The sequence below is a fragment of the Schistocerca gregaria genome, chromosome 5, assembly GCF_023897955.1.
Source record: "Schistocerca gregaria isolate iqSchGreg1 chromosome 5, iqSchGreg1.2, whole genome shotgun sequence".
Classification (NCBI taxonomy): Eukaryota; Metazoa; Arthropoda; class Insecta; order Orthoptera; family Acrididae; genus Schistocerca; species Schistocerca gregaria.
In genome coordinates, this window is record NC_064924.1 from 207167913 (window position 1) to 207183295 (window position 15383).

Below are 15383 nucleotides of genomic sequence, written 5' to 3' on the forward strand. Positions count from 1 at the left end.
TAATTCCTCCTCTGCTGACGCCCCTTCCGTCGTTGAACCAGCAATGGGTTTGATTTGATACGGCGTTTATTTGTATCACTTGGCGTACCACTTTCTCTGTCAAAACCAATGACGATAATGATCCATGGTGACCTACAGGGTAGGGAAGTTCCAATGCAAATTTGACTAAAATAACGTCACACAGTGGGTAACATGTTCTTAGAAGATAATTACTAGGGTTTCCCCAGTTAAACGTTAATGTGTGGGTATCATAGCTCGCAAGAACATATTAATTGACTCAATAGACTACGAAAGCATACTGAAAACTAACGCCTCCACATTTTTTATGTAAAAGTTCCTCCAGCTTCTTAAATAAAACAAAATTTATTAACGTCTCAATTCTTCATGTCCGTATGTTCATTTCTCAGCATACCCACACTCAAGAAGAACATGTTGCTCACAACTAGAAACCAGTTTATTAATGTTTCACTGTCAATGGGCTTTAACCTCACTTCTGTTTGCACTGCTTTATCACTATCGAAGTCACGTCTTCGTAGGTTTTGCTTAAGTTTTGCGAACAAATGAAATTCGAATGGGGTCTAGTCAAGACTGTATGGAGGATGATCGATGATGGTGAACCCAAGGTGCCGGACTGTTGCAGATGTTGCAGTGCTCGTGTGTGGTACATCATGCTGAATGAGAAACTCCTCAGTGTGTGGGTAAACTTTTCCCATTCGAAACCCGTTACAGCACATTGTTTCTCATGCACTGAAATACTTACGTTACACACTGGCATGTTACATTCTATAATTCGAAACCTTTTTGCGCCACAGAGCTGCAAATATGTAGACACGAAGAAAAAAGATGCAGCTTTCGCGTAAAAAACTCGGAGACATTACTTTTCAGCATACCCTCATACAAAAGGGAACTAATAATCACTCTAACAATTTTCTCTACTAGCATAACACATCAAACAGTATTATTTACTACCTAAATTAATCTGATGGATATTTAATAACAAGAAAAATGTTTGAAATTACAAATTACATCCTTGGTACAAATGGGTGCAAATTACAGCATAATCTGAAACTATGTCATCGTTACAGCCAATGACTGTTAAAATAGTTTGATTTGTGTAAAGGTCCCTCAAAGGGAAGAACAAACACCAGTAATTTTATCAAAGTGCATGATTGGTGCAAGTATCTAGCTGTGAATGTTAAATCTACACAATGAAACACTAATGTAAGTTAATTACTTTATTTTCTCCCTTGCATCAGTTGCTGCATCGCTGGGACTTCTGGGTCCTGTACTAAGTCAGAGACACCTCTCTGTCCTATAAGTATACTCTTCAGCGTCCCTGACGCAAGCATGTGTTCATACATTATTCGTTGAAACTTAGCTGGTTCTGTCATCATAGAAATACAGGAAACCTTGTGACTTCTACATCTACATTTATACTCCGTAAGCCACCCAACGTGCCACTGGCATTACCTCCCTTTCCTGTTCCAGTCGCGAGCGGGAAGAATGACTAACGACTGCCGGAAAGCCTCCGTGCGCCCTCGAATCTCTCTAATTTTACATTCGTGAGCTCCTCGGGAGGTATAAGTAGGGGGAAGCAATATATTCGATACCTCATCCAGAAACGCACCCTCTCGAAGCCTGGACAGCAAGCTACACCGCGATGCAGAGCGCCTCTCTTGCAGAGTCTACCATATGAGTTTGCTAAACATCTCCGAAACGCTCTCACGCTTACCAAATAACCCTGTGACGAAACGCGCCGCTCTTCTTTCCATCTTCTTTATCTCCTCTGTCAACCCGACCTGGTACGGATCCCACACTGATGAGCAATACTCAAGTATAGGTCGAACGAGTGTTCTGTAAGCCACCTCCTTTGTTGATGGACTACATTTTCTAAGGACTCTCCCGATGAATCTCAACCTGGCACCTGCCTTACCAACAATTAATTTTATATGATCATTCCACTTCAAATCGTTACGTACGCATACTCCCAGATATTTTACAAAAGTAACTGATACCAGTGTTTGTTCCGCTGTCATATAATCATACAATAAAGGATCCTTCTTTCTATGTTAATGGTCAGTTGCCACTCACTGTACCAAGTGCCTATCCGCTGCATATCTTCCTGCATTTCGCTGCAATCTTCTAATGCTGCAACTTGTCTATATACTACAGCATCATCCGCGAATAGCCCCATGGAACTTCCGACACTATCTACTAGGTCATTTATATATATTGTGAAAAGCAATGGTTCCATAACACTCCCCTGTGGCACGCCAGAAGTTACTTTAATGTCTGTAGACGTCTCTCCATTGAGAACAACATGCTGTGTTCTGTTGGCTAAAAGCTCTTCAATCCAGCTACACAGCTGGTCTGATATTCCGTATGCTCTTACATTGTTTATCAGGCGACAGTGCGGAACTGTATCGAACGCCTTCCGGAAGTCAAGCAAAATGGCATTCACCTGGGAGACTGTATCTAACATTTTCTGTGTCTCATGATCAATAAAGCGAGTTGGGTCTCACACGATCGTTGTTTCCGGAATCCATGTTGATTCCTGCAGAGTAGATTCTCGGTTTCCAATAGTAATGTTACGAACAAGTATAACAAGTTGCTGTTTTGTCATGGTTGATCAATAATGGTATAGCATGGGAAGAAAGGCAGAAAATATCCCCAAATGCATGACACCTTTCGAACCCCATCAAAGGCCTTGCATCCAGGTACATGTGGGAGAATGTCAGTTCTGTCTAAATAATTACTGTGAGTCATTCACAGTAAACCTGACTCAGATTCAAACGACATTCCTACACTGTACAGCAGCTTCATATGTCTGGTCTCAAGATCTGAAATTCTGTGTTTTTCCACGATAACGTCTCAAGGGAAGCTTGATTCTATATCAGATCTGTGTTTATGACCTGACCTTCAGAACATATCTAACCAAGAGATTCCTTTTAGTGTCTCACATAATGTAGTTTTACAGAATACAGACTGCCCTGTCCTACTCTCCTGTTTTGTGGACACAAGGGACTGATATTTCCCAGCCCTGCTCCTGTGCAGAGATGGCTGCCAGTGCCAGACGAGTTTATACCACTCCAGTCCTAAGTTAAATCTCCTATCATGGACCAGCTAAAGAAAGACCTTATGGCCCCAGCCCTCACCATAATGAAAGGAAACGAATAGAAGGTGTAGATAGCCTATCAGTCATTGCTAACAGCGAGTATGGTCTGGCAGCTTTAAAGTAGCACTGAAGAACTGACAAAATTGACTACTGGGATCCTTAAAATATATGATAAAGTTAGATTAAGTGACATTTTTAGCCTAAACCGCCACATAACACTATGACTGTGAATTCTGAACATGCAAAGAGCAATGTTTCATCGGCTACAGTCCTGCTTCATGACAAAATTCGGCCACGAAGTGCAGCAAAGACAATCCTGCAGCCTTTTCAATGGCATGTGTCTGATGACCCACCAAACAAACTTGACTTGCCTCCTTCTGATTTTCATCTCTTTTCTCACACAGACTGCTGGCTATGCGGACAGCATTTCTGCACTGACAACAAGCACCATACCAGCATAGATAATCGGTGGAAAACACAGGCAACTGCCTTCGATGATGAGGGGATTGGACAAATGTCTAGGTTGGACTAGCACCTATGTACAAATTTAGCTACAGGGAATCAGGGAATACGTAAATGATTAAAATGAAAACTGTTAGATTTTCACTGAGATCTCACTTCATAACTGGTCAGGCGTTAAAAATTAATCATATGATCATTTAGCTCTTTCAATACAATTATTTTCTGAGTGAAAAACATCAATCTATGGTTATTTTAACTAATGTTGTTATCAGAAGCAACAATATGAAAGAAAATGTTTCCCATATTTAGTTTTCCAACGTGTGGAGGAATGAGCACGTTTGATTGTTCATAAATACCTCCAGGGTTTCAGAAAACGACTGTGCAAATTTTACATGGCTCACCGGAAACAGACACACATCAATGGACAGAGTATGTCTCCAAGCTTTTCACTCACAGTCCAGGTTCTGAAAACAGGCACTGTTTGTTACTTTGCAAACAAGAATACATGCGCACAATTCATTGAGTAGAATTGTATGGGAAAATGCGACAGCAGACGACTTTGCTAATCTGTTCATTGGGTTGCTTGGAGACAGACAACAGTGATACAACAACGCTGCAAAGTGCAGAGGAGATGGATAGTAATGTAACTTGAAGACAGCACATCCTACAGAGGAAAGGTACAATTAATAAGAATTCTGCAAACCTGTGGCAGACTTTCCATTATCAGAGAGACATTGATACATACTAACAACAAGGAGAAATTTCACACTGGTTCCCTGAAAACGTATCGTTGGGCAAATATGTCTCAATATTAGTGAAAGGTTTAAGTAATCAAAAGAAAACTCCATCAATTATATTTCTCAAGAATATACATCTCCATTTATGGAGTGTTTCTTAAATAGTGTTTGCTGGAAGTCGATCTAGGATTCTGTGAAACTTACATGGCTTTTTTCATACGAAGGAAGAAAACGACTGAAGAAAACAAAAAAATAACGATTTCTCCTAAATTATAAATATAGTATGAGAACTAAACCTTGCTTGCACAAATAATTTGGTTAATCAGTATAAATGTGACACAAACACTCATTATTTTGTAAGGTAGCGCTATTTTGCCTTCTTACATGATCAGTTAACATACGAAGGCGGCCCAGAAAGTAATGCACAGCATTTAGTTTTCTTCAACAGTTATTTATTTAACATAATTAAAATTACACAAATGAAAGAATGATGTTTTTATCTACAGGCCCTATTTTTCCAAGTAATGTCCATCCTCCTGCACGAAACAAGGGCTTGTATGCCCTGTTGGTACTGATCCTTGTACTGGTGGCGGAGCCGGTGTTTCACTGTGTGAATCGTCTCCTCATCGTCCTCAGAATATCTCCCATGAATGGCATCCTTAAATTTTTCAAACAGACGGAAGTACTATGGAGCTAGGTCATGGCTGTAAGGTGTATGGGGTAACACTGTCCAACCTTGTTTTGCGATGTGCTCAGCAATCCACAGACTGGTGTGGAGCCGAGCATTATAGTGTTGCAGCTAAACATCTCCTGGAATGCAGTGGCGCTGAAGTCCCTGGAAGCACGTCTTGAGTTTTGTTATTGTTGTGACATATGCATCTGAATTAATGGTACCGCCTCTTGGCATCACATCAGTGAGAACCTCACAGTGCCAGAACACGGTGATCAGGACGTTACTGGCAGAAGCAGTTGTTCTGGAATATTTCTTCTGTGTAGAGTGGGAATAGTGCCATTCCATTGACTGTCGTTTTGTTTTGGGCTAAAAATGGTGAACCTAGGTTTCGTCACCTGTCACAACCAGAAACAAGAATGCCTCCCCCTCAGCTTCAAAACGTTGCAACAAAGCAAGACAAACTTTTTTCTGTGCGATTTGTAATCCATCGTTAGACACTGCGGGACCCATCTTTCACGCAATTTTCAATATTCAAGAGCGCAGGTAATTTGCATCCACACTCCTGTTGTTGACTGACAGCTACATCACCAACTGCCGAGTCGTAATTGTCTGTCCTCGCGAACATCAGCTCGTTGCAAACATGTCAGGTGTGACAGCCTGGACGGTCTCCCCGACCGCTGCAAATCGTGGGGCTCCGCCGAAACGCCTTCTGATTAGATTAGATTAGATTAGATTAATACTTGTTCCATAGATCATGAATACGACACTTCGTAATGATGTGGAACGTGTCAGGTTAATAAAAGATGTCTGTACAAGAAATTACATTACACAAAATATTGCATGACACTAATGATTAAGTTTTTTTTTTTTTTTTACTTAGTTTATATCTAAAAATTCAGGCAATGAGTAGAAGCAGTTGTCATCTAGAAATTCTTTTAATTTATTTTTAAATGTTAGTTGGCTATCTGTCAGGCTTTTGATGCTGTTTGGTAGGTGCCCAAAGACTTTTGTGGCAGCATAATTTACCCCTTTCTGTGCCAAAGTCAGATTTAACCCTGTATAGTGAAGATCATCCTTTCTCCTGGTGTTATAGGTGTGCACACTGCTATTACTTTTGAATTGGGTTGGATTATTATCAACAAATTTCATAAGGGAATATATATACTGTGAGGTTACTGTGAGGATCCCTAGATCCTTAAATAGATGTCTGCAGGATGACCGTGGGTGGGCTCCAGCAATTATTCTGATTACACGTTTTTGTGCAATGAATACTTTTCTACTCAACGATGAATTACCCCAGAATATGATGCCATACGAAAGCAGTGAATGAAAGTAGGCATAATAAGCTAATTTACTGAGATTCTTATCACCAAAATTTGCAATAACCCTAATAGCATACGTAGCTGAACTCAGACGTTTCAGCAGACCATCAATGTGTTGCTTCCAGTTTAACCTCTCATCAATGGACACACCTAAAAATTTTGAAAATTCTACCTTAGCTACAGACTTCTGTTCAAATTCTATATTTATTACTGGAGTTGTGCCATTTACTGTGCGGAACTGTATATACTGTGTTTTATCAAAATTTAAAGAGAGTCCGTTTGCTGAGAACCACTTAATAATTTTGTGAAAAACATCATTTACAATTACATCACTTAGTTCTTGGTTTTTGGATGTTATTACTATACTTGTATCATCGGCAAAAAGAACTAACTTTGCATCTTCATCAATGTGGAATGGTAAGTCATTAATGTATATCAAGAACAGTAAAGGACCTAAGACCGAACCCTGTGGGACCCCGTGCTTGATAGCACCCCAGTTTGAGGAATCAGCTGTTGTTTTAACATTACACGAACCACTTATTTCAACTTTCTGCATTCTTCCAGTTAAGTATGAATTAAACCATTTGTGCACTGCCCCACTCAAACCATAATGATTTAGCTTATCTAAAAGAATTCCATGATTTACACAATCAAAGGCCTTTGAGAGATCACAAAAAATACCAATGGGTGATGTCCGGTTATTCAGAGCATTTAATATTTGATCAGTGAAAGCATATATAGCATTTTCTGTTGAAAAGCCTTTCTGAAAACCAAACTGACATTTTGTTAGTACTTTATTTTTACAAATATGGGAGGCTACTCTTGAATACATTACTTTCTCAAAAATTTTTGATAGAGCTGTCAGAAGAGAGATTGGGCGGTAGTTGTTGACATCCGACGTATCCCCCTTTTTATGCAATGGTTTTACAATGGCATATTTCAGTCTATCAGGGAAAACACCCTGCTCCAAAGAGCTATTACATACGTGGCTGAGAATCCTACTTATCTGTGGGGAACAAGCTTTAAGTACTTTGCTGGAAATGCCATCAATTCCGTAAGAGCTTTTACTTTTCAGTGAGTTTATTATTTTACTGATTTCAGAGGGAGAGGTTGGTGGAATTACAGTTGTTTCAAACTGCGCAGGTATGGCCTCTTCTATTAATAGTCTTGCCTCTTCTAGTGAAGATCTAGATCCTATTTTCTCCACAACATTTAAAAAATGATTATTCAAAATATTTTCAATTTCTGATTGTTTGTTAGTGCACTTGTCATTCAGTTTTATTGCACTAAAGTCTTCCTGTGCTCTTGGTTGCCCTGTTTCCCTTTCTATAATATTCCAAATTGCTTTAATTTTATTATCAGAGTTACTGATCTCAGACATGCTACACATGCTTCTGGACTTTTTAATAACTTTTCTTAGTACCGCACAATAGATTTTATAATATTGAACAATTTCGGTGTCAGTACTCCCTCTTGCTGTTAGATACAGTTCTCTTTTACGGTTGCAAGATATTCTTATTCCTTTAGTTAGCCAAGGTTTTTTATATGTTTTCTTGGAATTATGTTTAACTATTTTGTTGGGAAAACAATTTTCAAACACCCTTAAAAATGTATTGTGAAATAAGTTATATTTCAAGTTTGCATCGGGTTCCTTATACACTTCATCCCAGTCTAGCTGCTGTAGGCTTTCCCTAAAGTTTGCAATATTTATATTGTTAATTGAACGCACTGCTTTGAAAGTCTGATTTATTATACTGCATGGAGCTATGTCATGTACTGTAACAAGCTGTGCACTATGATCTGAAAGACCATTCTCAACAGGATAAGCATTTATGTCCTTAAACTTATCTTGGTCTATAAAAAAGTTATCTATCAATGTACTGCTGTTCTTTGTTATCCGAGTAGGAAAATCAATGACGGAGCTCAAATTGAAAGAACTGAGTAATACCTTACCCTCTGTGTCCAGCGACTAACTGTAATTCTTTCAACAGCAGATGCTCCACAGACTTTGCACAAGCGTTTGTGAATATTCCCCATAGTTTCTTTCTCTGCAGTGAGAAATGTAATGACGGCACGTCTCTTGTGACGTAAATCACCCACAGAAGCCATTTTGAAACAGTCCTGCAGCTACTCTATCTGTCGGAAGTGACGGGAACTTCGCGCGCTGACTCAGGCGAATTCAGATAACACAAACGCATTCGTAGCATTGTTTTCGGCTGAGAAAAAAATGCGGTGCATTACTTCCTAGGCGTCCCTCGTACCTGCCACTGTTTGAGAAATAGGGAACCGAATGGTTAGTGTGTTCATCTGTACTAGATTTCTCTCTGACCTCCCTGTTGTCAGCGCCAATCAGGGTGGAGGTTTCTACTAGCAAAGAGGCTAGTAAGCATTAGCCATTTACGTATTCCTGTAGTGAAAATGGGTTGTGCGAGAAGATAAGTGCTATGCCAATCTTCTTATTATCAGGAGAAGTAGTTGATTTAAGTAATTGTACACATTCAGTTTTGGAATTTTCTTAATGTTTTGTAATAAATATCATGTCAGCCTCCTACTATTCTTATTCAGTTAGTATTAGTCTTTACCCACAGATCCTGAATAAGTTATTTAAGAACATTAATCAGTTACAATCAGTCGAATAATTTTTGTTTGACGTCTGAGGACAGTCAACCACAGTAGGGTTTGTCACATCGCAACGTATCAAAAATCACGACCCACCCCAGTGCTATAATTTATCGAAGACAAGACAGCAACCTTCATGACAGTTTATTATGTAAAAATAATATTATTCATAGCCTATTAATAAGTTCCACATTTGACACACTTCCTCACAAAAACACGAAGAGCGTTGTCTACACAATATGGTCATTTTTGTTGCAAATGATCTCGTTAACAGAAAGTTGTAATAAAAACATATGGTAAAAAGAAATCAGGCATTCCACACTGAAGATGGCGTCATAAATGCTCCCACTTATCGAAATAGTGAAGAATGGGTTCTCTAGGTTAAAAACGTACAGAGGAAAAACAGTAAAAATAAAAAATTAAATATCAAAACTGACTTTAAAAGTTTCCACCAGAAAATAATGATTGACCATCAGTTAAAAAGAAATATATTTAAGTATTTTTTACACAGAACGGATGAAACTGAGCTTTTGAGACTCATATATTTTAAAGTAAAAAGGATTTGTATAAAATGACAGTAAGTTACGTGTGAATTTGACCCGTCAGTTCTGTGAAATTGTCACAGTTTCGCTTCTTTCTGTATTGACTGTATCGTTATCCCCACATTGTCAGTGGACAGGTAGAGGTAATATTCCTGCTATTTTGTTATATGATGTAAAGTTTCTCTTTTTTTACAGTTAAGGCATAAAAATAATGGCGATTTACCACAAAATGTAGAAATGTTACGAAACGTAAGGCGATGATGCATTCAGCAAATCGGTCCCTGTAAATGTTATGTGGATGTTATGGTAAGAAAGCTGCAGGAAATTGGGACAATAGCACTCTACAGATAAATGCGTTACTTTATCTGGGAGGGGGTGGTGGTGGATGAGGAAGACCTGGGAGGCGGGGTGTGTGATGTGTAAGGTTGGTTGTTACAGGAAGAATGAGAATGGATCAGGTTGAAAGACATATACAGACTCAACTTGAGGAAAGCGTGAATTAGGGAGATCAAGGTTATAGCGGGCATAATAGCTAGACGTCAGGCCATGTTGCTCGGTAAGAAAAAGGGAGCGAGTTGAAGTTGATTTGGGATGAGGTATTAAGGTTGTGGAGGTTCAGGGAGGAGGGGACAAATTTCTGTCGTTGTGGCAACAATAAAAGATTGCAAAGAACTGTGGAAACAATTCAGTTATGATCCCGTATTTCACAGGAGAAAGAATTTGTGAACTTATTCGAGAATTTGAGGAGAGGCGGGAATCTCATCAACAGACAGAGATCACGTGTAGGAGAGGAAAGATAGATATGGATGGCGAGGCGAATTGTATACAAGGAGAGCATATTGTTACAGGACAGTTTTTCCCAAAATTGTTCCAAAACCAAATTAATAATCCACTGTTCACATTAGAGTACCAAAACAATTCAAGTTACTGACAACTCATGGATGAAACATTGACTGTGAATTTGATAAGTCTTCATTTAATTCCTATATGGTGAAGCATGAAGGATACGTCGAATGATGTTTTCATACTCTGGGTTCTCTGGCTGACTGTGGGAATGTGAGCACTGCAGGGCGACATTTGCAAGGGAATCATAAAAATGTTCCTTCTGCAAATCAAAACTGTTAAAGTCATTGGAGAAAGATAGGAAAAGAGTGTGGACTGAATTGTTTTATCAATGTACATTACAGGAAATTGACCAAAGGACTTTACAGAAATTTTCTTAATTCCTATAGAAAAAAAACGGCAAAAATTGTAAGGAACATACAACAGTGTGCCTGATATCGCATGCAGCCAAAGTCTTGCTGAGGATGCTTAACAAAAGGCTATATGGAAAGCTGAATTGCGTAATAGGAGATGAATAATTTGGTTTCAGGCAAAAAGTAGGAACTAGATATGCCGCTGGGCTACTGAGAGTGATAGGGCAGAGGTACAAGGAGAAGGAAAGGAAGGTATAAGCTATGTTTGTTATGTTCATTGATCTTGAAAGCTTTTGACTGTGTCAGATGGAACGAACAGGTGGAAATCCTAAGGGAACATGGAGTTGACTGGAGGTATAGACGGCTAATTAGAAATTTTTGTTTGAACAGGAGAGTAAGAGTAAGAATAGGAGGTGTGACGAGTGAAGAAATTGAACTGGGAAGAGGTATAAGACAAGGTTGTTGTTTATCGCCAACACTTCAGTATCTATCTGGAGGAAATTATTAATGAAAGTTTTGATGGAAGGTGAAGAGTTTGTCTATGAGTTCGGAGAGTGGAGTGTATAAGATTTGCAGACGATACGGTTTTGATGGCAGAGAGTGCAAGAAAGATGCAACAAATATTAGATGATCTAAATACAAAATTAGAAGAATATGGAATGAAGATTAACAAGAAGAAAACGAAAAGCATGGTAATTGGAGGAAAGGGGAGAAAATGCCATATGAAAGTAGGGGTAGAGGAAATCGAGCAAGTGAATAACGTCATTTCCTTGGGAAGTATAATAATGGATGATATGTATTGCTCAACAGAAATTAGGAAGAGGATTGTGATGGCAAAAGAAAGATCCAAAAGGGAACAGAAATTACTTTGTGGTCCACTAAACAAAGATCTGAGGAAAATATTTGACAAATGTTACATCTGGAACGTTGCTCTGTATGGTGCGGATATGGAGAAGAATGAAAAAAGTGAAATGGGAAGAGCGAGTACGGAATGAAGAAGTATTAAGAATAGTTGGAGAGGGAAGAAACACGCTGAAAGCCATCAGAAAGAGAACTGGATTGGACATTGTTTAAGGAGGGACTGTTTATTGAAGGAACGAATAGAAAGAATGGTGGAGGGAAAAAGAGAAGAAGGAGAAGGAAGATATCAAATGATGGATAATATCAAGGGAGAAATGAAAAGACTGGCTATGGACAGACAAAAATAGAAGAGGCTTAACCCATGATAAGACCTGCTTTAAGTAGAATACCATACTACTACTAATTTAATTCAGAAGCCCAGCCAGGTAAACAATGAACAGCAGGAGCTATCAGAGATGGTGTCCATTGTTCCGATAAGAGCTTCACAGAGAGCGTGAGGCGAGCTTCGGCAGGCTGCCAACTTCCATGACGAGAAGAAGTGCAAAGAATGCTTTCTAAAATGTCTGATCAGTCAAGAAGATGGGAAAACACAAGGTACTCAGGGTCAGAAGGACCCGTTGGACCCAAAGGTGGGCAGCAGGAGATGATGTTTAATTGGTAAAGGATCCCAGGATTGGTCCACTAAAATTACTTTTGTAGCAAGGATAAGGACTCTCTAGTGCATATGTGCAACTGCTATCATTGGATGAAACGTAAAACCACCATCACAGTGGAAGAGAATTTCTATTTTCTGTCCGACTCCAAGAGAGAAATATGTATTACTGTGTTTTTTTTTTTTTTTTTTTTTTTTTTTAATCATCAGTCTACTGACAGGTTTGATGCGGCCCGACACGAATTCCTTTCCTGTGCTAACTTCTTCATCTCAGAGTAGCAATTGCAACCTACGTCCTCAATTATTTGCTTGACTTATTCCAATCTCTGATTTCCTCTACAGTTTTTGCCCTCTACAGCTCCCTCTAGTACCATGGAAGTCATTCCCTCATGTCTTAGCAGATGTCCTGTCATCCTGTCCCTTCTCCTTATCAGTGTTTTCCACATATTCCTTTCCACTCCGATTCTGAGTAGAACCTCCTCATTCCTTACCTTATCAGTCCACCAAATTTTCAACATTCGTCTATAGCACCACATCTCAAATGCTTCGATTCTCTTCTGTTCCGGTTTTCCCACAGTCCATGTTTCACTACCATACAATGCTGTACTCTAGACGTACATCCTCAGAAATTTCTTCCTCAAATTAAGGCCGGTATTTGATATTAGTAGACTTCTCTTGGGCAGAAATGCCTTTTTTGCCATAGCGAGTCTGCTTTTGATGTCCTCCTTGCTCCGTCCGTCATTGGTTATTTTACTGCCTAGGTAGCAAAATTCCTTAACTTCATTGACTTCGTGACCATCAATCCTGATAATAAGTTTCTCGCTGTTCTCATTTCTACTACTTCTCATTACCTTCGTCCTTTTCCGATTTGCTCTCAAACCATACTGTGTACTCATTAGACTGTTCATTCCGTTCAGCAGATCATTTAATTCTTCTTCACTTTTACTCAGGATAGCAATGTCATCAGCGAAACGTATCATTGATATCCTTTCACCTTGTATTTTAATTCCACTCCTGAACCTTTCTTTTATTTCCCTCATGGCTTCCTCGATGTACAGATTGAAGAGTAGGGGCGAAAGGCTACAGCCTTGTCTTACTCCCTGTTAATACGAGCACTTCGTTCTTGATCGTCCACACTTATTATTCCCTCTTGGTTGTTGTACATATTGTATATGACCCGTCTTTCCCTATAGCTTACCCCTACTTTTTTCAGAATCTCGAACAGCTTGCACCATTTTATATTGTCGAACGCTTTTTCCAGATCGAAAAATCCTATGAACGTGTCTTGATTTTTCTTCAGCCTTGCTTCCATTATTAGCCGTAACGTCAGAATTGCCTCTCTCGTGCCTTTACTTTTCCTAAAGCCAAACTGATCGTCACCCAACGCATTCTCAATTTTCTTTTCCATTCTTCTGTATATTATTCTTGTAAGCAGCTTCGATGCATGAGCTGTTAAGCTGATTGTGCGATAATTCTCGCACTTGTCTGCTCTTTCCGTCTTCGGAATTGTGTGGATGATGCTTTTCCGAAAGTCAGATGGTATGTCTACAGACTCATATATTCTACACACCAACGTGAATAGTCGTTTTGTTTCCACTTCCCCTAACGATTTTAGAAATTATGACGGAATGTTATCTATCCCTTCTGCCTTATTTGACCGTAAGTCCTCCAAAGCTCTTTTATATTCCGATTCTAATACTGGATCCCCTGTCTCTTCTAAATCGACTCCTGTTTCTTCTTCTATCACATCAGACAAATCTTCACCCTCATACAGGCTTTCAATGTATTCTTTCCACCTATCTGCTCTCTCCTCTGCATTTAACAGTGGAATTCCCGTTGCTTTTAATGTCACCAAAAGGTTGTTTTGAATTTCATGTATGCTGAGTCTGTCCTTCCGACAATCATATCTTTTTCAATATCTTCACATTTTTCCTGCAGCCATTTCGTCAAAGCTTCCCTGCGCTTCCTATTTATTTCATTCCTCAGCGACTTGTATTTCCGTATTCCTGATTTTCCCGGAACATGTTTGTACTTCCTGCTTTCATCAATCAACTGAAGTACTTCTTCTGTTACCCATGGTTTCTTCGCAGCTACCTTCTTTGTACCTATGTTTTGGTTCCCAACTTCTGTGATGGCCCGTTTTAGAGGTGTCCATTCCTCTTCAACTGTGCTGCTTACTGCGCTATTCCTTATTGCTGTATCTACAGCGTTAGAGAACTTCAAACGTATCTTGTCATTCCTTAGAACTTCCATATCCCACTTCTTTGCGTATTGATTCTTCCTGACTAATGTCTTGAACTTCAGCCTACTCTTTAATCACAGCAATCAATTTTTCAGAAGGAAGATTGTTGCTATTTTTACATTTTCATTGAACTTAAATTGGAGACCTACAGTGATCGGCTAACGAGAAACAAATGCTGGCAGAAACAGCAAGATTTTGAGGTGTTGAACATTCAGTTTGCCTCTGATCTTTAGAGAGAGAGATACCTTCACCTTAGAAATGCAGAGAGGGAGAATTTCGTCCTAGAGGTGATGAGTTGTCAGGGCTGAATTTATAGCTTTTGGCTGTGAGCGCAGCCATCTTCTGCACATGAGTCATAAAACGACGGTAAACATTCAACGCACTTGCGTACGTCTTGATGCGACGACCAGATTTTTTTTTTTTTTTAGTTGGAGCCATGTTCCTCTGAATTCATTCAAGCAGTCATCTACCTGTAATCAACATATGCATGAGCAAGGGAACTGGTGCTTATGTCTATTTCACTGGGGCTTTTCTTCCATCTGTTAATGTTAATTAAGGCACAAATCATTTTGGCGGTTTAAGTGTACTAGGGTAACAGGTAACTGAACCAACTATTAGAATCCCTTGATTTTGTTTCTTTAAAAATTACATTAAATTTCTTTTTAATAATTTAAGAATGTTCTCAATCAACCCTTACTGTTTCTCTTTCGTCTATGTGCTCTTCTACCATGTTGATGGCTTTCGTTTCATAATCATCTTCAAAATAATTTTTTTCCGGTCTACAGCTACTTCATTAGCTTTCTGTAACAGTTATCTTTGTGTATATCTTATTATAAAAGAATTTATTGCTCCCTTTAACTGAATTTTTAATCTGTGTGCTTTATCGCTCATTCTATTTTTGTCTGTTTTTGTATCCCTACATGTCCTTTGACCTCTCACATTTCGTTTGATGCTGTTTATGG